This window comes from Penaeus vannamei, chromosome 25, assembly GCF_042767895.1.
Source record: "Penaeus vannamei isolate JL-2024 chromosome 25, ASM4276789v1, whole genome shotgun sequence".
Classification (NCBI taxonomy): Eukaryota; Metazoa; Arthropoda; class Malacostraca; order Decapoda; family Penaeidae; genus Penaeus; species Penaeus vannamei.
Genome location: NC_091573.1, coordinates 11,173,962 through 11,196,461, shown reverse-complemented (window position 1 = coordinate 11,196,461; position 22,500 = coordinate 11,173,962). Strand labels below are relative to the sequence as shown.

The 22,500-nt window shown below is 49.5% G+C and overlaps 1 protein-coding gene across 8 annotated transcripts in view; it reads right to left on the bottom strand.

The window, feature by feature from the left end:
- The window catches only part of Pde11 (Phosphodiesterase 11), a 353,946-nt gene that overhangs the window by 119,465 nt on the left and 211,981 nt on the right, over positions 1-22,500 (bottom strand). For 4 of the 8 annotated variants that reach the window (XM_070139122.1, XM_070139129.1, XM_070139126.1 and 1 more), the window contains exon 1: positions 7,176-7,321. The exons of 1 other annotated variant lie outside the window; for it this stretch is intronic. The gene's annotated coding sequence lies outside the window, so the exon portion shown is untranslated. Of the gene's footprint in view, positions 1-7,175; positions 7,322-22,500 lie in introns of those variants that run through there. 3 more of the 8 variants (XM_070139123.1, XM_070139124.1, XM_070139125.1) reach the window with 3 other exon arrangements.

Genomic DNA, 22,500 nt, shown 5'->3' with positions numbered 1-22,500 from the left:
TTCACCTCAAGGCTCTCGCTATTCTTATAACTTTTCCTCTTATCTTTGTTTCCTCTCTTCTCCCTTCCACCCTCTTCTTTACCCCCCTATTCCTTCTCACTTCCTCCCCCTTTATTCATTGCTTCTCTCACTTTCTCTCTCACTTCATTTTCCTTCCTCCTTCTCTTTCTTCTCCCCTCCTGTTCCTTCTCCCTTCTCTCTCCCTCTCCTCTGTCCAACCTCGCTTCCTCCCCCTTCTCCCTTCTCCCTTCCTCCCCTCTGTCCAACCTGCCTTCCCCTTCTCCCTTCCCTCCCCTCTGTATAACCTCGCCTTCCCTTCTCTTCCCCCTCCCTTCTCCCTTCCCTCCCTCTGTCCAACCTCGCCTTCCCCTTCTCCCTTCCCTCCCTCTGTATAACCTCGCCTTCCCCTTCTCTTCCCCTCCCTTCTCCCTTCCCTCCCTCTGTCCAACCTCGCCTTCCCCTTCTCCCTTCCCTCCCTCTGTATAACCTCGCCTTCCCCTCTCTTCCCCCTCCCTTCTCCCTTCCCTCCCCTCTGTCCAACCTCGCCTTCCCTTCTCCCTTCCCTCCCTCTGTCATAACCTCGCCTTCCCTTCTCTTCCCTCCCTTCTCCCTTCCCTCCCTCTGTCCAACCTCGCCTTCCCCTTCTCCCTTCCCTCCCCTCTGTATAACCTCGCCTTCCCCTTCTCTTCCCCTCCCTTCTCCCTTCCCTCCCTCTGTCCAACCTCGCCTTCCCCTTCTCCCTTCCCTCCTCTGTATAACCTAGCCTTCCCCTTCTCTTCCCCCTCCCTTCTCCCTTCCCTCCCCTCTGTCCAACCTCGCCTTCCCCTTCTCCCTTCCCTCCCCTCTGTATAACCTCGCCTTCCCCTTCTCTTCCCCCTCCCTTCTCCCTTCCCTCCCCTCTGTCCAACCTCGCCTTCCCCTTCTCCTCCCCAACCGCAGCGCTTCAAATAAGTGCCCGTCATCTAATGACTATGTTCACTTATCAATTTTTTTTTCGTAAGTGAGGGGGGGCACTAGGGACGGGGGGAAGGGGAATGGGGGTAGGGAGGGCGCATCGCTTTCTTTGATCACACAACAGGTTTACGATAGTAGGGGGTGGGGGTGGGGGTGAGGGGAGGGGGCGATTGAAAAAAAAAAATTATAACGATAGGAAATTCGCTTGTACCTGATGAACCCAACAAAACCATCTGGCTGCACTCTGTCTGGAAGGGCATTCGTGCTGTTCTCTCTCTCTCTCTCTCTCTCTCTCTCTCTCTCTCTCTCTCTCTCTCTCCTCACTCACTCACTCACTCACTCACTCACTCACTCACTCACCACTCACTCACTCACTCACCACTCACCACTCACTCACTCACTCACTCACTCACCACCACTCACCACTCACTCACACACTCTCTCACTCACTCACACACTCTCTCACCACTCACACACTCTCTCACTCTCTCTCCTCTCTCTCTCCTCTCCCTCTCTTCTCTCTTTCTCTTCACTGCCCTCTCTCTCCTCCTCTTCTCTCCCTCTCTCTCTCTCTCTCTCTCCTCTCTTCTCTCTCTCTCTCTCTCTCTCTCTCTCTCTCTCTCTCTCTCCTCTCTCCTCTCTCTCTCTCCTCCTCTCTTCTCTATCCCTCTCTCTCTCCTCTCTTCTCTATCCTCTTCTCTTCCTCTCTTCTCTCTCATCTCTTCTCTCTCCTCTCTCTCTTCTCTTCTCTCTCCTCTCCTTCTCTCTCCTCTCTTCTCTCTCTCCCTACTTTCTCGCTCTTTACTTCCGTACTCTCTCCCTCTCCCTCTGCCCCTTCCTCTTCCTCTTCTTTGCAACTTTTCCATCATCCCGCCACCACTCAGCCCCGTACCCGACCTTCCCAAACCGAATAATTGTTTCATCTGGCAATGACACGAAGCAAAACAAATTCCTACCTCCCTCCCCCTCTCCCTCCCGCCTCTCTCTCTTTCTCCCCCTCTCCCTCTCATTCCTTAACTCCCCCTTCTCTCTCCCATCCTCATCTTCACTCTCTCCTCTCCCCCATTCTCTCCCTCATCCCTCATCTTCACTCTCTCCCTCTCCCTCTCCCCCTTCTCTCCTCATCCTCATCTTCACTCTCTCCCTCTCCCTCTCCCCCTTCTCTCCCTCATCCTCATCTTCACTCTCTCCCTCTCCCCCTTCTCTCCCTCATCCTCATCTTCACTCTTCCCTCTCCCCCTCTCTCCCCCATCCTCATCTTCACTCCCCCCTCCTCATCTTCACTCTCTCCCTCTCTCCCTCTCCCCCCTTCCTCATCTTCACTCTCTCCCTCTCCCTCTCCCCCCTTCCTCATCTTCACTCTCTCCCTCTCCCTCTCTTCCTGTGTCTGGGTGTGCGTGTGAGACGTTGCTATCGCGTTTCAGAGGAGGCGAGCGAGCTGCTCTGTCTCCCTCCATCCAGCCTCCGTCTCGTGTCGCAAGGGAAGAGACGATTGAAAGATACGAAGGAAAATGAACAAGAGAAAGGAAGAAGGAGGATGATAGGAAGGAAAATGGGGGAAGAGAAAAGGAGAGGAAGGATGAGAGAAAGGGAAATGGGGAAGAGAAGAGGAGAGGAAGGATGAAAAGAAGGAAAAGGGGGAAATGAAGAGAAAAGGAAAGAATATGAGGAAGAAAAGAGGAGAGGAAGGATGAAAGGGAAAAAAAGGAAAAAAAAAGATAACGGACGGTGTACAGAAAACGAGGGATGCTAAAAAGTAAACAAAATGAAGAAATTAAGGAAGACAGGGAGGAAAGAGGGAAGAAAGGAAAGAAATGATGAAGGCAGGAAGAAATGAAGAAACAAAAGGAGAAAAGAAGAAAAGGAGAGAAGTAGGAGGTAAACAAAAGAAAAAAGGAAGAAGGGCAGGATATGAAAAAGGAAAAAAACAACAACAAGGAAGGAGGAGGGGAAGGAACCGAAGATGATGAGGGGAAAGAAACAAGAAGGAAAGAAAATGATAGGCAAAGAAAGGAAAGAAAGAAAGCCTGGTGCATGAATCTTCCTCTTCCTCTAATCACGATTAGGGTTAAGTATACACCTGAAGAACTAACAACAATAACAGCAACAATACTGATAATTGTCATGTCAGAGTCGCAAACTGATAAAAAGGAATAACGGTAATAATGATGACGGAAGTAAAGATGGTGATGGAGATAATGCTAAAGATACGGTAACGACGACGAAGCAAAGGGGGAATTGGAAAGCAAACAAGAGAGAGAGAGAGAGAAAACAAAAATTTAAGAAATAAGCGAATTAAACCCCCCAAAAAGGCAAGGAAAGTAGAGAAAGGAAAATACAAAAGGAGCGCTCTTAGGTAACGGCGTACCGCAGGGCCGTGCAATGAGAACCGCACGACCGCTATGTCCAGTGCGTTGACTGCGGTCAAGCCCTCCCGCACGAGCCCCAAGCACGGACGCAAACACACGCGCGCGATCCGAGGCAGGCACAGGGGGGGCTTAGGGGAGGGACAGGCACAGGGAGGGGAGGGAGAGGGGGGTGTTTAGGGGGAGGGACAGGCACAGGGGGAGGAGGGGGGACAGGTACAGGGGGTGTGTGTGTTTAGGAGGGGATGGACAGGCACAGGAGGGAGGGGGTTTAGGAGGGGAGGGACAGGCACAGGGGGTAGGGGGTGTTTAGGGAGGGATGGACAGGCACAGGAGGGGGGGGGGTAGGGGGCGAGGGACAGGCACAGGGGGAGGGGGTGTTTAGGAGGGACAGGCACAGGGGGGGGTTAGGGGAGGGACAGGCACAAGGGGGGTTAGGGGGAGGGACAGGCACGGGGGTGGTTAGGAGGGAGGGGGGGGCTTTTGGATCAACGGTCGTGCATGATTTTCCGTGGTGCATGATTCTCCGCCGCCCTTGGAGCTTGGTCATGCATCGGCGTCTTCTTTTAGGTCGGGATACACCAGCCGGTTTCTGCTTCACCTCCCCCTCCCCCCTCCCCACGCACACACATCAATCCCCCCCCCTTCCCCTCGTCTGGCCGTATGTGTGTGTTCTTCATTTGAACAAATAACCCTTTACTTTTTCTCTATCTCTCTCTCTATCTCCCTCTCTCTAATGTCTGTATCTCTCTCTCTTTCTCCCTCCCTCCCTCCCTCTCTTTCTCTCTCTGTCTCCCCCTTCTCTCTCTGTCTATCTCTCTGTCTCGCTCTGTCTATCTCTCTCTCTCTCTCTCTCTCTCCCTCTCTCTCATCTCTTTTTTCTCACTCTCTGACAGAGGAGTCTCCGTCTGTCCCTGTTCCAGTATCGCTTCCTCATGTTTTATGAGTGTGCGTGTGACTCATGTACTTTGGTGCATCCTGACATCAGTTTGACATAGGGTACAGTGTGTGTGCCCGTTAGATCGCGCATGTGTGTGTGTGTGTGTGTGTGTGTGTGTGTGTGTGTGTGTGTGTGTGTGTGTGTGTGTGTGTGTGTGTGTGTGTGTGTGTGTGTGTGTGTGTGTTTGTGTGTGTGTGTGTTTGTGTGTGTGTGTTTGTGTTTGTGTGTTTGTGTTTGTGTTTGTATGTGTTTGTGTGTTTGTGTGTGTGTGTGTGTGTATGTGTGTGTGTATGTGTGTCTGTGTGTGTGTATGTGTGTGTGTGTCTATGTGTGTGTGTTTGTGTGTATGTGTATGCGTGTGTGTGTGTGTTTGTATGCGTGCGCACGCGCGTGCGTGTGTATGAGAGAGAGAGAGAGAGAGGGAGAGAGAGAGAGAGCGAGAGGAAGACAGAGAGAGAGAGAGAGAGAGAGAGAGAGAGAGAGAGAGAGAGAGAGACAGAGGGGGGGGGGGGAGAGAGAGAGAGAGAGAGAGAGAGAGAGAGAGAAAGAAAGAAAGAGAGATGAACAAAAAAAGAAGAAAAAATACAAATATTCACGCAAAAACAATAGACTTCAGCAAGAAACCATTCCTACAACCCTAGCTTGTCACTCAAAAAACTGTTCACCTGTTGATAGGAATAACGGTAAGGAGAGTATGACTGAAAGAAAGAAAAAAAAGTGAGAAAAGGGAGATGAAAGCGGGAAGAAGGAAATGGAGACAAGAGCACAAACAATTAGGAGGAGCAGGAAGAGGTGGGGGGCGGGTAGTAGCAGGTATTTGTATCCCAAACATGTCTTGAAAAACACATATATATGGATAACACACATATACACCTGTATGTGTAAAACAAACAGGAATCAAACAAGTACAATATTGCCTCAAAAACACTTACTGGTCACACATTTTAATATTCCTTGAAACGCAAAAATCATACAAACAAATACAGTCAAAACGTTTTCTTTGTGTAAACAAGTACACCATCTTCTTCAAGTGAACTTACTGCTTACACATTTTTCTTCTTCATTTTCGTCAGAAGCACACTTTTTTCCTTTTTCATAAGGTCTGGCTGCCACACTAATTTCAACACTGCGTGGGTGGACAAATAAACTGATGGAATGGGTTGTGCCAATCAGCTGGAACATGAGGTGTGAGTGCGTGTGCGTGTGCGTCTGAGTGCGTGTGCGTGTGAGTGCGTGTGCGTGTGAGTGCGTGTGAATGCGTGTGGGTGTGTGTGTGCGTATGACCGTGTGCGCGTGTGTGAATATACGCGCGCGCGTGAGTGATTTTATGGTGTGGTAGTACGGGAAGGAGTCAGCAAAGGGGAGGGGAGGAGAAGCGAAGAGGAGGGGAGAGAGGGAGAGGGAGAGTAGAGAAATGAGAAAGAAAGGGAGATGGAAGAGGAGAGGGAGAGGGAAGCGAAGCAGAGGAAGGAGAGGGGGATAAGGTGGGAGGGAGGAAGGGAGGGAGGGATAGAGAGAAAGAGAAAGGCAGAGAGAGAGAAAGAGAGAGAGAGAGAGAGAGAGAGAGAGAGAGAGAGAGAGAGAGAGAGAGAGAGAGAGAGAGAGAGAGAGAGAGAGAGAGAGAGAGAGAGAGAGATTTGATTTGATAATATTTATTTACAGAACAGTGGACATGCCCTGTAAAAAGCCAGGGTAAGATGCTACCGCATCTATCCAACTGGCTATGCTTATATTTATGTAAAGGGCTATTGGTCAAACATTAGTTCTACATGCCTGAAGGGCTGTCATTATGCATACATTATTCACATAGCATCTAGTTGGTAAAAAAAAACCTTTTATATCCCTAATCATATCGAAGACAAGACCAGTGTCTATGATAAAATTAATATTATCAATAAGTGCTGGTCTCTGGACAGTGTTAGTTGATCGATAGGATGCAGTTTTTGAGCAACAAAGTAAGTAATGAGAGAGAGAGAGAGGGGGAGGGAGGAATGGGAGAGAGAGAGAGGAATTGGAGAGAGAGAGAGGAATGGGATAGAGAGAGAGAGAGAGAGAGAGAGAGAGAGAGAGAGAGAGAGAGAGAGAGAGAGAGAGAGAGAGAGAGAGAGAGAGAGAGAGAGAGAGAGAGAGAGAGAATGAGAGAGAGAGAGAGAGAGAGAGTATTCACACTCTTTAGCGTGAGAAATAAGGAGTGTGCGTGGTCGTTCACGTGAGAAAGAGAGCGGTGTGAGAATGAGAACGATTATGAGCGAGTGCAAAAAAATGAGTGCAAACTGAGTGCAAATCCGAGTGTGTGCGCATATGAGTTCGTGTGCGTCGAGTGTCCGTCGAGGCGGTTTCACTGCTACTATGCTCTGCACCGCTTTTTTTTGTAACCATTGTTCTCTTTTTTTATTTCTGTCTCGTAATACGCACTGCCAGCACAGTTACCGCCACACACTGCACATTTTCCTCCAAACCGCCGCCACCTTCTCTCTCTCTCTCTCTCTCTCTCTCGCTTTTTCTTCCTCTCTCTTTCGTCTTTGTTCCTCTCTCTCTCTTTTTATCTATCTGTCTCTCACTATCTTTTTTCCCCTCCCAACCCCCACTTTGTTCTCCATTGCAACACCGGACTTGCCTGAGAGAGGAAGGGGAGACGAGAGACGAGAAGAGAAAGGTGGGAGAGATAGACACACAGACAAAGAGCGGATAATCGTAACATCATTACCAGCAACAGCACCCTCAAAACACGACACTGCTGGGCAAATTTCTCTTCCCCCCCTCCTCCTCCTCCTCCACCTCCCTTACTCCCTTTTAATCCCGATTTTTTTTCTCATCTCTCTTTTTTCCATCTTCTAAGACAACAATCCCCCAACCTCCCCTTCTCTTACACCACGCCCACCACGTCACTTTCTTGCCCCGAAGGGATCACGCACCGAGACACAAGGGTGTGCGAGATGGATCACCAATGCGGATACGAAGGGCCGCCACGAGACGCCACACGCGCACGACAGACGGCGATCTTCACCCGCTTAAAGTCAGAGCACAACTGACTCATGTCAGGCCAGACAGGAGTAGCGCCGCGTTCCTCCCGCCTCCCGCCTCCCCGCCTCCCCTCCTCTCCCCTCCCCCTACGTTCTCTCCTCTCCTCCCCTGCCTCCCTCCCTCCCGCATCCCCATCTCTCTCTCTCTCTATTTCTCTCTCTCTCTCACTCACTCTTTCTCTCACTGTCACAATTTCTCTCTCTCTCACTTTCTCTCTCTCTCTCTTTCCCTCTCTCTATCTCACTCTCTCTCTCTCTTTCCCTCTATCTTTCTCACTCTCTATCTCACTCTCTCTTTTTCTTTCCCTCTCTATCTCACTCTCTCTCTTTTTCCTCTCCATATCACTCTCTCTCTCTCTCTCTTTCCCTCTCTATCTCACTCTCTCTCTCTTTCCCTCTCTATCTCACTCTCTCTCTCTTTCCCTCTTTTTCCTCTATCTCACTCTCTCTTTTTTCCTCTCTATCTCACTCTCTCTCTTTTTCCCTTTCTATCTCACACTCTCTCTTTTTCCCTCTCTATCTCACTCTCTCTTTTTCCCTCTCTATCTCACTCTCTCTCTTTTTCCCTCTCTATCTCACTCTCTCTCTTTTTCCCTCTCTATCTCACTCTCTCTCTTTTTCCCTCTCTATCTCACTCTCTCTTTTTTCCCTCTCTATCTCACTCTCTCTCTTTTCCCCTTTCTATCTCACTCTCTCTCTTTTCCCCTTTCTATCTCACTCTCTCTCTTTTTCCCTCTCTATCTCACTCTCTCTCTTTTTCCCTCTCTATCTCACTCTCTATCTTTTTCCTTCTCTATCTCACTCTCTCTCTTTTTCCCTCTCTATCTCACTCTCTTTTTCCTTCTCTATCTCACTCTCTCTCTTTCCCTCTCTATCTCACTCTCTCTCTCTTTTTCCCTCTCTATCTCACTCTCTCTCTTTTTCCCTCTCTATCTCACTCTCTCTCTTTTTCTCTCTCTATCTCACTCTCTCTCTTTTCCTTCTCTATCTCACTCTCTCTCTTTTTCCCTCTCTATCTCACTCTCTCTCTTTTTCCCTCTCTATCTCACTCTCTCTCTTTTTCCCTCTCTATCTCACTCTCTCTTTTTCCCTCTCTATCTCACTCTCTTTCTCTTTCCCTCTCTATCTCACTCTCTCTCTTTTCCCCTCTCTATCTCACTCTCTCTTTTTCCCTCTCTATCTCACTCTCTCTCTTTTTCCCTCTCTATCTCACTCTCTTTCTCTTTCCCTCTCTATCTCACTCTCTCTACTTCCCTCTCTATCTCACTCACTCTCTTCCCCTCTCTCTCACTCTCTTTCCCTCTCTCTCACTCTCTTTCCCTCTCTCTCACTCTCTTGCCCTCTATCACTCTCTTTCACTGTCTTCCTCTCGCTCTCACTCTCTCACTCTCTTCCTCTCTCTCTCTCTCTCCCTGCATATGTCTCCGTCACTCGTCTCCCGAACCCGGTGCCGAACGCCCGACCACCCGACCCGACCCGACCACCCGACCCGACCCGACCACCCGACCCGACCCGACCCGACCACCCGACCCAACCACGCGACCCGACCACCCGACCCAACCACGCGACCCGACCACCCGACCCCACGCAGGCAGGAAGGCTCGCGCCGCCTCTGGAGACCTTCGCGGACACCGACTCATTACAGGCGTACACACTATGGGCGCGAGGACAAGGCACAGGGCGTACGCGGGCGGACAACCACACGAGCATGCGAATCTATGAATGGGAGCACAAACACACGCATGGACATATAAAGAAACAAACGAAAACAAACAAACACACGCGCACAAACCAGCAAACACACGCACACAAAACAAACAAACACAAACAAACACATACATTCATACACACTAACAGAAAGAAAACGATGATCATTAAAATGTTGATGTTACCGAAGACAACGATGACAAGGGTGAAGACCGTGATAAAGATGATGATGATGATAACGAAGACGAGAAATATAACAATGACAAAAACGTTCAGTATGTTAAAAGCGACAAACAAAAAGCGTCGCGGAAAAGAAATGCAAGAAACAAAGACAAGAAAAAAACGAAAACGAAACAATATACAAACAAAATAAACAAAACAATAATACTAACTATACTGATCTCTTCGAAAAAAAAAGTTCAAATAACACGCACAAAAAGTCGACGACTTGGCAACTCCGAGACGCGACTACCTTACCTGCGTCTCACCCCTCCCCCTCCCCCTCCCCCCTCACCCCCTTACCCCCGCTGTATGAATCAAGGTTAACCTCCAATTTAGGCGTGGGCGTGAGAGCATAACCCGAGGGGGTGTGCGTGGGCGAACGAGGGAAAAGGGTTGGAGATAAAGCGACAAAGGAAAGGGAAAAAGGGAGACAGACAGAAGGTGAAGAGGAAGGAAAAGAGGGTTAGGCGAGGGGGGGGGCAGGGCGATGAAGATGAAGACGAAGAACAGAAGAAGAAGAGGAAGGAAGAGGAGGAGAAAAAAAGAAGAAAACGAAGAATACATAGAAGGAGAAGAAGGCAGAGAAGAAAAAAGGAAAAGGTGAATGAAGAAGGAGAAGAAAAGGAGGAGGAGAAGAAGAAGAAAAAGAAGAAAGGAAGAGGAGAAGGAAAAGAATTAGAAGAAGAAAATAGAGTAGAAGAAAAAAGAGAGAGAGAGAAGAAAAAGAAAAAGAAAAAAATGAAAGGAGGGGAAGAAGAAAGAGGAGGAGGAGGAGGAGAAGGAAATGGAAAAGAAGGAGCTGGACAAGGAGGAGGAGGAGTAACAGGAGGCGGAGGAGGAGTAGCAGGAGGAGGAGGAGGAGGAGTAACAGGAGGTGGAGGGAGGAGGAGGGAAGAGGAGTAGCAGGAGTAGGGAGTAGGGAGGAGGAAGAGGAGGAGGAGGGAGGAGGAGGAGAAGAAGAAGAAGAAGAAGAAGAAGAAGAAGAAGAAGGAGGAACAGGAGACGGAGGAGGAGGAGGGAGGGAGGAGAAGCAAGAGGCGGAAGAGGAGGAGGTGAGGAGGAGGAGGAGAAGGAGAAGAAGGAGGAGGGGGAGAAGAAGAAGAAGGAGGAGGAGGGGAATCCTAGAATGAGGAGGGCGTGCGAGTCCCAGCGCCCCCGAGTCCTCTGAGATCCGTTTATCTGCGGGCGGACGGCGGGGGGGGGGGGGCTTCCGGTGGCTCCCCTGCGACGCCCGATGTGGGTCAGCCTGGCCCCCCCCCCCCCCCCCCGTCTGACGTCGCCCCGCCCTTTGCAACGCTGTAACCGCTCATCAATGCTGGTGACATTTGCAACGATATTACTTTTATATTCATTTTTTTCTCTTCCTTCTCTCTCTCTATCTCTTTCTTTCTCTCTCTCTATCTCTTTCTTTCTCTCTCTCTCTCTCTATCTCTATCTCTCTCTCTCTCTCTCTCTCTCTCTCTCTCTATTTTCTATCTTTCTTTCTTTCTTTCTTTCTCTAACTTTCTTTCTTTCTTTCTTTCTTTCTTTCTTTCTTTCTTTCTTTCTTTCTCTCTCTCTCTCTCTCTCTCTCTCTCTCTCTCTCTCTCTCTCTCTCCCCTCAATCTTAACCTTTCTTGTCTATTTTCTTGTTCATCTAATTTGTAAATCCCTTTCTTCACATCTTGTGGACTACGACCGCCATGAAAACTTCAAAATCTGAGTCCTGAATTATTTTTCATGGATTAATTAAATCCTTTTCACACAGTCTTAAATCCCTTCGTCTCATAAGATCTTGTAGGCTGAATCCCTTATACGCATTCGAAGCAATCTTATCTTGAAATGCTACCGATTGAACCCTCTATGTTCATTCATAATTATCTAATCTTGAGACGTTAAAGGACTGAACTTTATATCTTTTTCATAGATTGAATCCCCTCATACGAATCTCTTCTTTCCTCCTTATTTATTACTATTCTTCATTTTCTCTTTTTTTCTTATCGTTTCTTCTTTCAACGCCTGTTTGCTTGTTTTCTTCAGTCTTTCTTTTTTTTCTCTCCGCAACCCCTCCTCCACTTTCCACTATCTCATCCACTCATTTCTTATCCCCACCTCCCACTTCCACTTCCCCTCCACCTCTCCTCCTCTCCCCTCTCCTCCTCCTCCCACCTCCATCCTCCACCTCCCACCTCCCACCTCCTCCTTCCACCTCCCACCTCCCACCTCCCACCTCCCCCCTCCCACCTCCACCTCCCACCTCCACCTCCCACCTCCACCTCCCACCTCCACCACCACCTCCCACCTCCCACCTCCACCTCCCACCTCCACCACCACCTCCCACCTCCCACCTCCCACCTCCCACCTCCCACCTCCCACCTCCTCTCCACCTCCCACCTCCACTCCACCTCCCACCTCCCACCTCCTCCCTCCTCCTCCTCCACCCTCCCACCTCCCACCCACCTCCCACCTCCCACCTCCCACCTCCACCTCCCACCTCCCACCTCCACCTCCCACCTCCCACCTCCACCTCCCACCTCCCACCTCCACCACCACCTCCCACCTCCCACCTCCCACCTCCACCCCCACCTCTCGTCGCCACCACCTCCCACCACCACCTCCCATCTCCCATTTTCCATCTCCCACTTCCACCACCACCACCTCCCATCTCCACCTCCACCACCACCGCCTCCTCCCCTCCTCCCACCCTCCCACCTCCCGTCGCCAGGCCCCATCCACTAGGCGCCGACCACACTTCCCCGTATCGCTCCGCTTATCAAAGGTTTTAAGCTCTTCATCATGACCTGTTGAGCGCCCCCCCCTTTCCCCCCCTCCCCCCCCCCTCCTCCTCGCCCGTTCGCGGATTTGTTGCGTGGGAACCAAAGAGAGGGAAAGGGAGATGGAAAGAGGCAAAGAAGGAGGGAAGGAAAGAGACTGGGAGTGAGGAATGAAGGAGAGAAAGAACGAGATATAGCGAGATGGAGGAAGGGAGGGGAGAGGGAGAAAGGGAAATAAAGGTGAATGAGAGAAGCAATAAGGGAGAAGATGGAGGAAGAGCGAGAAGGCAAAGGGAGTTGGCGTTGGAGTTGGAGGCAAAGAGGAAGAGAGGGAGAAGGGACGGGGAAAGAGAGAGAGAGAGCGAGAGAGAGGGAGGGGAGGGAGAGGGAGAGAAAGAGCGAGAGAGAGGGAGGGAGAGGGAGAGGGAGAGAAAGAGCGAGAGAGAGGGAGAGAGAGGGGGGGAGGGAGAGGGAGAGGGAGAGAGAGAGGAATGGGGGGGGAGGAAAGAAAGTGGATAAGAGTCAAACGAAAGCGCATGCACACGCACACACACATACACAAAAATATTTACCCTTGAACCTCTTCGTCTTCCTGAGAGCAAACCCTCTGACCTTGAATCGAATCGAATTTAGCCTCCTTCGTCCATAAATAAATTCAAACGTGGGGGAAGGGAAGCTAAAGGAGGAGGAGGAAGGTAGTGATAAGAGGGGGAGGGAGAAGTGGGTGGGGTAAGAGGAGGAGGGAGAAGGGGGTGGGGTAAGAGGGGGAGGGAGAAGCGGGTGGGGTAAGAGGGGAGGGAGAAAGGGGTGGGGTAAGAGGGGGAGGGAGAAAGGGGTGGGGTAAGAGGGGGAGGGAGAAGGGGTTGGGGTAAGAGGGGAGGGAGAAGGGGGTGGGGTAAGAGGGGGAGGGAGAAAGGGTGGGGTAAGAGGGGGAGGGAGAAGGGGTTGGGGTAAGAGGGGGAGGGAGAAGGGTGGGGTAAGAGGGGGAGGGAGAAGCGGGTGGGGTAAGAGGGGGAGGGAGAAAGGGGTGGGGGTAAGAGGGGAGGGAGAAAGGGGTGGGGTAAGAGGGGGAGGGAGAAGGGTGGGGTAAGAGGGGGAGGGAGAAAGGGGTGGGATAAGAGGGGGAGGGAGAAAGGGGTGGGGTAAGAGGGGGAGGGAGAAGGGGTTGGGGTAAGAGGGGGAGGGAGAAGGGGGTGGGGTAAGAGGGGGAGGGAGAAAGGGGTGGGGTAAGAGGGGGAGGGAGAAAGGGGTGGGGTAAGAGGGGAGGGAGAAGGGGTGGGGGTAAGAGGGGAGGGAGAAGGGGTGGGGTAAGAGGGGGAGGGAGAAGGGGGTGGGGTAAGAGGGGGAGGGAGAAGGGGTGGGGTAAGAGGGGGACGGAGAAGGGGTGGGGTAAGAGGGGGAGGGAGAAGGGGTGGGGTAAGAGGGGGAGGGAGAAAGGGTGGGGTAAGAGGGGGAGGGAGAAGGGGTGGGGGTAAGAGGGGGAGGGAGAAGGGGTGGGGTAAGAGGGGGAGGGAGAAGGGGTGGGGTAAGAGGGGGACGGAGAAGGGGTGGGGGTAAGAGGGGGACGGAGAAGGGGTGGGGTAAGAGGGGGAGGGAGAAAGGGTGGGGTAAGAGGGGAGGGAGAAGGGGTGGGGTAAGAGGGGGAGGGAGAAGGGGGTGGGGTAAGAGGGGGAGGGAGAAGGGGTGGGGGTAAGAGGGGGACGGAGAAGGGGTGGGGTAAGAGGGGAGGGAGAAGGGGGTGGGGTAAGAGTGGGAGGGAGAAGGGGGTGGGGTAAGAGGGGGAGGGAGAAGGGGTGGGGTAAGCGGGGGAGCGAAGAGATGGAAAGGTTATAAAACGGACGCAATTATGCAGGCTAATCAGAGTGAAAATATTGCCACTGCCGAGCTGAGGCGCCGTCCGGTGAGTTACGCGCCCGCGCACGCACAAGCTCACACAGGCACGCACAAATGAATGTTCTCACACACATAAAAATAAACACACATGCGCACTCATTCTGCGCGGCGGCTTTCATCTCCATGTTGCCGGCGCAATTCACTCCCGTCGCCTCGCTCATTCATTCACTCCCCTGAGAGGGCCGTTTATTCATGCAGAGGGCGCACGGACGGACGGAAATATATATGTAATATATCTATGCATTTTTGTCTCCCGCATGCACGCCTTCACGGGCGTATGCAATCATGCAAAGATGAGAAGTACCGCCGGTACTATTAGAATTTGGCAGTGCTACGCTTATAAACCTTTATGCGTCGAAATAGTGCCGAGCGCCGAGACAAACGGCTCAGGGTCCATCTTGAACGGCACTGGTCCAGAAATACTGAAACGAGAGAAAGTGAACGCTGAAAAATGCCAGCGATTCGCAATCTCGGCGTCAGTTTCTGCGACGCAAACACCTGTTCCTGCCTCGGCGCGGCCGCGAGAGAGCCCGCCGGAGACGCTGCGCCGGACCCGAGGCCATCCCGCTCTCTCCGCGTGGAGCGCGAGGACGGCAGTCGCGCCCCCAAGCACGAGGGAGCTCGAAACGCACTCAGGAAGGGAAGTGAAAAGAGAGAAGGGAAAAGAAAAGGGTGAAGAAGCGGGAGAAGAAGAAAAAGAAGCGGCACTCCGCAACTTTGAATTACTGTGGTCGAGTACTCTTGGCAAAGTCAGTGAACTCGCAGTGAATGAAGAGGCCTTATCTCTCTTATCTCAGGACGACGATACTGCAACCGACCTTGGCAGAGGTGCCTTCCCTGGGGCAGATGTCGGAGCCGCAGGGCTGGCGCTAAGCTGTACGTGGGTCGTCGCAGTCGTCTCCTGCTTTCGCTCAGCCCAGAGAGAAAATTTGCACAAAGGTTACATTGACGCCACGTCATAAGCAAAGGCAACTGACCTTGCTTACGAATGACCTCCCACAAGAAAGAAAAACAAAACTGACTGAATCGTAACCAAAAATATAGCCGCCCCGTGCGCCATCTTTTCCGCGACTTGGGTGACTTCGCTAGCACTGGGCTTGCCTGTGACTGCGAGGGCTAAAAACAGCCTCTGTACCACACCTTATGAACCCTTCCTCGGATCCCACCTTCAAGAGAGATATTATTATGCCTGCAACTGGTGTCGTTTCTTGCGCCAGGCGGAACGTCGCTGTTCGCCGAGATTTAAAGAGTTCATTGTCATATATGCAGAGAAAAAAAATGTGAAAATTAATAACTTTTTTTTTAACGCAACAGATGTATGTAATTCCATCTCCTGCGTTGTGAAATAATTAAACCTGATCTATCCTTTTTTCCTACAGTTCTGATACTGCTCTGTTAACTTCACGTCCTCAAAAGGTGACTGCACTCTCCGTGGTGTGTTCTTTGAGCCAGTCGCCCTTTTAACAACTGCATTTCGTGGATGAAGAAAAGTCCACAGCCTTACTACTGACGCCCCGAGACTTCGAACAAAGGGAGGGAATAATATCGCGACTATTTCGGGCTTCCCTGCTGCCTCCCCCCCTCCCTTCCTCCTCCCCCTCCCCCGAAAGAAAACAAAGCGACTAATGAAAACAAACGCCTGCCCTGTGGCGTCTCGTGCAATTATACAACCTTATGCAACCGTTCCTGCCAGTCGCGGGGCGTGGCACTTGTCTGGGCATCCGAAAAGCTCTCTAGCAGCATAGTGGGTGCAGATGGGGTGCCAAATGATGCGAGGTAGATGAGGGGGGGGGGCTGAGTGCCATTCGCAAGCAAAACACGATCGGGAGACAACCCTGAGCAGACAAGGCCATGCATGGGGAGGGGAAGGGGAGGGGAAGGAGAAGAGGAGGGGGAGGGGGCGGAGACGGGCACGGGGACGGGGAGGAAAAGGGAAAGGGGTATGGGGAGGGGGAGGGGAAGCGAAAAGGTTATGGGGATGGGAAGCGGAAGTGGAGGAGAAAGGGAAGGGAAGGGGAATGGGGAGGGCGAAGAGAAAAAGGAAGTAAGAGGGAAAAGGGAAATGGCTATGTGCAGGGGGGCTTAGATGCTGCATCAGGCTGATCCGCTTGGAATGAGCTGGGTACTGATGAGAAGGGCAAGGGCATTGCTGACCAGAGCATCAATGCACTTGGCATAAATGACCAGGGAATCACTAAGCAGGGCATTGTTGTGCAAGAATCAAATAACAGGCCGTCAATGAGTTAGAGAGAGAGAGAGAGAGAGAGAGAGAGAGAGAGAGAGAGAGAGAGAGAATGAAAGAGAAAGAAAGAGAGAGAGGGAGAGAGAGAGAGAGAGAGAGAGAGGGGGGGACGGAGGGAGGGGGGGGCAGAGAGAGAGAGGGAGAAAGAGAGAGAGAGAGAGAGGAGAGAGAGAGAGAGAGAGAGAGAGAGAGAGAGAGAGAGAGGGAGAGAGAGAGAGGGAGAGGGAGAGAGAGAGAGGGGGAGGGAGGGAGGAGAGAGGGGGAGGGAGGGAGGAGAGGGAGGGGAAGGAGGGAGGAGAGAGGGGAGGAAGGAGGGGAGGAGGAAAGGGAGATAGGGAGGGAGAGAAGAGGGAGAGGGAGGGAGGAGAGGAGAGAGGAAGGGAGGGAGGGAGGAAGAGGGAGAGGAAGAGAGGAAGAGGGAGAGGAAGAGAGGAGGAAAAGGGGGATAAAGAGGAGAGAGAGAGAGAGAGGGAGAGGGAGAGGGAGAGGGAGAGAGGGAGAGAGAGAGAGAGAGAGAGAGAGAGAGAGAGAGAGAGAGAGAGAGAGAGAGAGAGAGAGAGAGAGAGAGAGAGAGAGAGAGAGAGAGAGAGAGAGAGAGGGGGGGGGAGAGAGAGAGACGACTGAAGAGAACATCTGTCGGAGGCGCACTTCACACTTTGGTCTCGCGTTACGTTCTACTTCAAGAGCAGCTGGAGGAGGAGGAAGGAGGAGGAGGAGGAGGAGGGAGGGGGAGGGGATGATAAAGGGAGGAGGAAGGGAGGAGGAAGGAAAGGAGGAAGGGGGAGGAGGAGGGGAGAGGAGGAGGGAGGAGGGAGGGGGAGGGAGGAGGAGGAGGAGGGAGAAGGAGGGGAGGAGGAATAAAGGAGAGGAGAAGGAATAGGAGGAGGAGGAGGAGGAGTAGAAGGAGGAGGAGGAGGAGGGAGGAGGAAGGGGATGAGGAAAATGAAGGAGGAGGAATAGAAGGAAGAGGAGGTGGAGGGGGAGGGGGGAGGATGAGGACGACGACGAGGCAGAGGAGGAGGGAGGAGGAGGAGGAGGACGAGGCAGAGCAGGAGGGAGGAGGCAGAGGAGGAGGGAGGAGGAGGAAGTAGAGGAAGAGGGAGGAGAAGAGGAAGGAAAAAATAGAAGGAAGAGGAGGAGGTGGAGGAGGGGAGGAGGAGAAAGAGAATGAGGAGAATGAGAAGTAGAAGGAGAGGGAGGAAGAACACGAGGAGGTAGTAGAGGAGGAGGAGGAGGGACGGAGTAGAACAGATGAAAAGGGCAGAGGAGAGAGAATATTAATAGATAAGGAGCAGGCGGCAGAATAATAGCAGAGAGAGATCGAGGAAGAAGAAAAGGCACGGGATAAAGAAGAGGAAAAATGAAGAACATGATGAAGTGGAGGAAGAAGAAAAAATGAAAGGGTTACGAGGAAGAGGAAGAAAAAAGAAAAGTTAAGATAAAGAGGAGGAGGAGGAAGAAAAAGGAAAGGGTTACGAAGAAGAGGAGAAGGAAGCTGAAAAAGGAAGGGTTAAGAGAAAGAGGAGGAGGAGCAAAAGGAAGAAAAAATAAGGATTAAGAGAAGAAGGAAGAGGAAGAAAAAAAGAGAAAGGTTTAAGAAAAAAACGAGGATGAGTATGAAACAACAAACAAACAAACAAAAAAAAAAGAGCGGATTACGATAAAGAAAAGGAAGAAAAGTAGGAAGAGAAGGGTAAGGGTTAACAGGAAGACGAAGAGGAAAATCCGACGCCATGCAAATGCCTCCCAGGATGGAGCTGACGTCAATGCTCCCGACGTGCAGCACCACATAAAAAGATGGTGACTCGCGCAACCATGACTACCTTTCCTTGCAATTGCATCACTCGGCGAACCATTTCTTGAAGATTATATCACTGTTCACAAAGTCGCTATCATTATCTTTACGATTACTACTAACTACAATATCATGATCACGAGTATCATTATCATCATCATGGCATAGGATGATGATGACGAGTTGATAAAGTGATGATGATGGTTATGATGATGATGATGATAATGATAATGATAATGATGATGATGATGGTGATGATGATGATGGTGGGGATGATGATGATGATGATGATGATGATGATGATGATGATGATGATGATGATGATGATGATGATGATGATGATGATGATGGTGATGATGATGATGATGATTATGATAACGATAATGATAATGATGAAGTTGAAGATGATGATAAAGATAACTTAGAAGACGAAGAAAAAGATGCCAACAACAATGCTGCTGTTGATGAAAATGATGATGATGACGGTATTAATCACCCATCATTCGCTATTTACGACTAACAACTAAACTTCCCACACTACAGATAACATAAGATAAACCATACGTAATGCAAGATAAGATAATGATGATAGTGATACTTTTTTCTTTCAGAGGAAGGACTAACAAGGCAAGGACACGTAAAGGGGTAAGAATTAAAATTAAAATAAAAATGGAAATGATACAAAATGACATGAAAATGTAGACAAAGAGAAAATTTAAAGGGTTTCCTGTATAAAAAAAAGAAAAAAAAGAAAAAATTTCCTACTTGATTAAAAAAATTTCAAAAGATCCCCTTCCTGTCCCTCCCTCTCTCTGTCAGTAAATAACAGATAAATAAATAAATACCCCTCCTCTGTCAGTAAATAAATAAATAAATAAATACCCCCTCCCTCTTTGTCAGAAAATAAATAAAAATAATTCTGTCAGTAAATAAATAAATAAATAAATAAATAAATACCCCCTCCCTCTCTTTGTCAGGAAATAAATAAAAATAATTAAATAATATTTACCCCCTCCCTCTCTCTGTCAGTAAATAAATAAATAAATAAATAAATACCCCCTCCCTCTCTTTGTCAGGAAATAAATAAATAAATAAATACCCCCTCCCTCTCCCTGTCAGTAAATAAATAAATAAATAAATACCCGCTCCCTCTCTTTGTCAGGAAATAAATAAATAAATAAATACCCCCTCCCTCTCCCTGTCAGTAAATAAATAAATAAATAAATACCCGGATTCACATAAATCGTAAGACGTAAACAGGAAATAAGAGACAAAAAAAAAATGTGGATTAAGCAAAAATAAAACGAAGTCACAATCCCCTTTCCTGTATAAAAAAAAAAGAAAAGGAAAAGAAAAGAAAAAAAATTCCTACTTGATTAAAAACATTTCAAAAGATCCCCTTCTCCTCGTCCTCCCTCCCCCTCTCTCTGTCAGTAAATAAATAGATAAATAAATAAATACCCCCTCCCTCTCTCTGTCAGTAAATAAATAAATAAATAAATAAATACCCCCTCCCTCTCTTTGTCAGAAAATAAATAAAAATAATTAAATAATATTTACCCCCTCCCTCTCTTTGTCAGGAAATAAATAAATAAATAAATACCCCCTCCCTCTCCCTGTCAGTAAATAAATAAATAAATAAATACCCACTCCCTCTCCCTGTCAGTAAATAAATAAATAAATAAATACCCGCTCCCTCTCTTTGTCAGGAAATAAATAAAAATAATTAAATAATAATTACCCCCTCCCTCTCTCTGTCAGGAAATAAATAAAATAATTAAATAATAATTACCCTCTCCCCCTCTCCTTCTTTAAATCAATAAATAAATAGATAACCCACCAGCCCCAGCTCTGGTCTATTACCAACACTGAGACACAAGAGGTTGGGTAACGTGATTAGTAGGCAATAATCTGTCTTTCGGGGGAAGTGGCTATCGTAATTAAAAGGTAAGCGATACGATAAACGATACCCCCCACTCTTTCTAATTCAACGCCCCCTCCTCTTTCTCATTCAACCCCCCTTCTTTCTAATTCAACGCCCCTCCTCTTTCTCATTCAACCCCCTCTCTTCTAATTCAACGCCCTCCTCTTTCTCATTCAACACCCCCACCTCTTTCTAATTCAACACCCCCCTTACCACACCGAACCACGAGTCTCACTCTGCCCCCTCCCCCCCCACACACACAACCACGAGCCTAAAAAAAATATCACGAAGAAAAGTAGATGAATACACAAACATGAACGTAAAAAAGACGAGAATTTCCCCCCAGAAAAGAAGGAAAGAAAGAAAGAAGAAAAAACACACACGCATTTTTATATAAAGACGAGAATTTTCCCCAAAAAAGAAAGCAAGAAAGAAAAAAAAAACACGCATTTTTAAATAAAGACGAGAATTTCCTCCCCAAAAAAAGAAAGCAAGAAAGGAAGAAAGAAAAAACACGCATTTTTAAATAAAGACGAAATTTTTCCCCTAAAGAAAGAAAGAAAGCAAGAAAGAAAAAACACGCATTTTTAAATAAAGACGAGAATTTCCCCAAAAAAAAGAAAGAAAGAAAGCAAGAAAGGAAAAACACGCATTCTAAAATTAAGACAAGAATTTCTCCAGAAAAAAAGGAAAGAAAGAAAAGAAAGCAAGAAAAAAACAAACACACACGCATTTTTACCTTACCTCGCGGAATAAGCGGAATAAAGCTTTCGAAAGAGATAAATAAATGAATAAACACGGCATTCCGAACTCCAGGAAGAAACAACAGCCCGGACGCGCGAGGAGGTTCTCAGAAAGATGAATGAAGCTGGAGTTTTTTTTTTTTTTTTTTTTTTTTTTTGCCTCGTTTCTTACCTCATTCGCTTCCCCTTGCTGCCTTTACTCCTCCTTGCTGAGAACTGCAGAGGGGGGTGGGGGAAGGGGGAAAGAGGAGGGGAAGGGGGAAGAGGGGATGGGGTAGGGGGAAGAGGGGATGGGGGAAAGGGGGAAAGGGGGGAAGGAGGAGGGGTAGGGGGAAGGGGATGGGGAAGGGAAAGGGAGGGGGAAGGGGAAGGAAGGGTAGGGGGAAGGGGGGTAGGGGGGTAGAGGGGAAGGGGGAAGGGGGGAAAGGGGGGAGGGGGGATAAGCAGGAGGCAGGGCGTCTTACCTGAAAGAAGAGGAAAATCTTTGTAATTAAGAATACAATGGACAATAGGTATACAAAAATAAATAAACAGATAAGAACAGTAATGAGGATTTCTATTTCTATCATTATCATCACATTTTTTCTCATTATTATTAATATTATCATTTACCATTATCATTCACTGTCATTATTAAGTCCATTTTCTTTATCATTATGGCAATTGCTAATGATAACATTTCCCTTTCTCCCCTCACACATCCTTTCTCGACTCCCTCCCTCCCCCCTTCCCCCCTCCCTCCCTCCCTCCCTCCCTCGCTCTCTCTCTCACTCATTCACTCTCTCTCACTCTCTCACTCACTCTCACTCTCTCTCTCACTCACTCTCTCTCTCACTCACTCTCTCTCTCTCTCTCTCTTCACTCTCTCTCCCACTCTCTCTCTTTCACTCTCTCTCACTCCCTCACTACTCTCTCTCCCACTACTTCACTCTCTCTCCCACTCTCACTCTCACTCTCTCTCCCACTCACTCTCACTCTCTCTCTCTCTCTCTCTCTCTCTCTCTCTCTCTCTCTCTCTCTCTCTCTTCTCTCTCTCTCTCCCACTTCCACTCTCTCTCTCTCTCTCTCTCCCACTCTCACTTCTCTCTCCCACTCTCTCTCTCTCTCTCTCTCTCACTCTCTCTCTCTCTCTCTCACTCTCTCTCTCTCTCTCACTCTCTCTCTCACTCTCTCTCTCTCTCACTCTCTCTCTCTCTCTCTCTCACTCTCTCTTCTCTCTCTCTCCCTCCCTCTCTCTCCCACTCTCTCTTCTCTTCTCTCACTCTCCCTCTCTTCTCTCACTCTCTCTCTCTCTCTCTCTCTCTCTCCTCTCTCTCTCTCTCTCTCTCCTCTCCCTCTCTTCCTCTCCACTCTCTCTCTCTTCCCACTCTCCCCTCTCTCTCCCCCTCTCTCTCTTCTCTCTCTCTCTCTCACTCTCTCTCTCTCTCTCTCCCACTCTCTCTCTCTCTCCCAGTCTCACTCTCTCTTTCTCTCCTCCTTCTCCCCCTCCCTTTCCCTCCTCCTCCCCACCCACCCCACCTACAACAAAAGCCTTCAAGAATTCTCAGCGAGGAAAACATGGTCCCCTCAGTGTTAACCCACAAGGGACCACCTTTGTGCTCTTCGGATGGGGTCCGCGGGGTGGGGGGGAGGGGAGAGGAGGGGAGGGGAGGGGAGGGGAGGGAGGAGGAGAGGAGGGAGGGGAGGGGAGAGGAGGGGGAGAGGAGGGGAGGGGAGGGAGACGAGGAGGAGGGGAAATGAGTAAGAGAGGAGTAGGGGAGTGAGTGAGAGAGTGGAATGGAAGGATGGATGGATGAAGGGAGGGAGGGAGGGAAAGATGGATGGAGGGGGGGTAGGAGGTAAGGAGGATTGAATCAAAGGAAAGGGAGGGGAGGATTAGAGTAAGAACGAAAGGAAGAAAGGAAAAAGGGCAAATGAAAGGAGCTAGTGAAGGAAGAG